This window comes from Octopus bimaculoides, chromosome 15 (genome assembly GCF_001194135.2).
Source record: "Octopus bimaculoides isolate UCB-OBI-ISO-001 chromosome 15, ASM119413v2, whole genome shotgun sequence".
Classification (NCBI taxonomy): Eukaryota; Metazoa; Mollusca; class Cephalopoda; order Octopoda; family Octopodidae; genus Octopus; species Octopus bimaculoides.
In genome coordinates this window covers 34,098,953-34,100,533 of record NC_068995.1, presented here as the reverse complement: position 1 = coordinate 34,100,533, position 1,581 = coordinate 34,098,953, and positions in this window count along the sequence as shown.

The window sequence follows — 1,581 nt, the reverse complement described above, 5'->3', positions numbered from 1 at the left end:
GAGAGAGAGAGAGAGAGAGAGAGAGAGAGAGAGAGAGAGAGAGGAGTTAAATTTAGTAAAATGGATTAGGTATAGGAAAGAATAATAAGTCATAGACTTCAAGTGTTGCCTTCCAAGATTCATTTGTTGTCCCTTGTCAGATAATCCTCCTTATTTCGCCTTCCTACAAAAATCAGTCCTCTGTCCTTCTCCTATATTATGATTAACAATATAGCTGATTCCCCTGGTAGATAGATATATATTTTAAATTTTTATTTTTATACGTTTGCAATATTTTTTTTTCTTATGCTGTCCCTTAAAATCATACCCCCTTAGTCATATTATTTTAGTTATCGTACTCACTCACATACTCATTTATTTATTTATTTACTTGTCTAAATTTAATCTAATTTAATTTAATTTAATTTAATCTAGTTTGAATGTTATTTTGCTCTCCTACTTGCCCATAGTGGCCATGGTTTTTTTTTTATCCATTTATTTTTTAATTTATCTATTTACTTATTTATTTATCTGATTTGTTTTTGTATTATTTGTTAACCATCAACGAACCGGAACTGCATCATAGTTTTCAAAAAAATAGCTGACCAATTAAGTTGCAGAACTGACCATAACCACTGCACACAAGGATTCAGGGACTTGTTGATCAAAAAAATAACGAACACAAACACCGTACTTTGGTCACCACCTGGTGCCATACTCTCTTTAGTACCAACCGACATCCTACATATAAACTTCCACCTCTGAAACACGGACCATACTTTCAGCCATACTTTCAAATCCACCAGTAACAAACATAACGTGTATTTATATGTAAACAAATTAAGAACCACTGCCTAAATTTACCCTTCCTAAAAAACTCATCCTTAGAACGAATATATCTACTTATCCACCACTGGACAAAATAACATGAATCTTGAAAGGCAACACTTGAAGTCTGTGACTTATTTCTCTTTCCTATACCTAATCTATTTTACTAAATTTTACTCCTCTCACACTAAGTCTAGCTCCTATTCTTCTTATGCCTTTTCAATAAGAAAAATATACTCTACCTATTAGTCACTGACTCTTGTATGTATCGGCTCTCCTAACCATTTAGACCCTCTGATGAAGCCAAGAGGCACACTCAAGATCCAAAGTATATCTGCCCATTCCTACAGAACAGTGAATAGATAGAGCTAGCATGGAGGATATCGTGGCCTTTTGGTAGAAACAGCCATAAGGAACTGATATTTTAATCTTTTACTCTTTTATGTATTACTAGTATATATTTGTGTAGCACACAGTCTTTGCATGTGTATGTATTCTTAGAATACTCCCTTTTGTTTTCGAATAAATAGACATAATAAAATGTCTACTGGATGATATATGTCATTTTTGCATCCCCTCCATTTATTTTTTGCCGTATAACTGAAGGGTAAGCCACTTTTTACCCCCGCCCATATATGACACTAGATTGCGAAATTTCCACGCAATAACCAGGATTTGGGTGTTAATAATTGGGCACACTACCAGCAGTATATTAGATAGGTACTAGTTGATTGGCTTCCCAACCCCTAACTCTCACGGAAATATATATATATA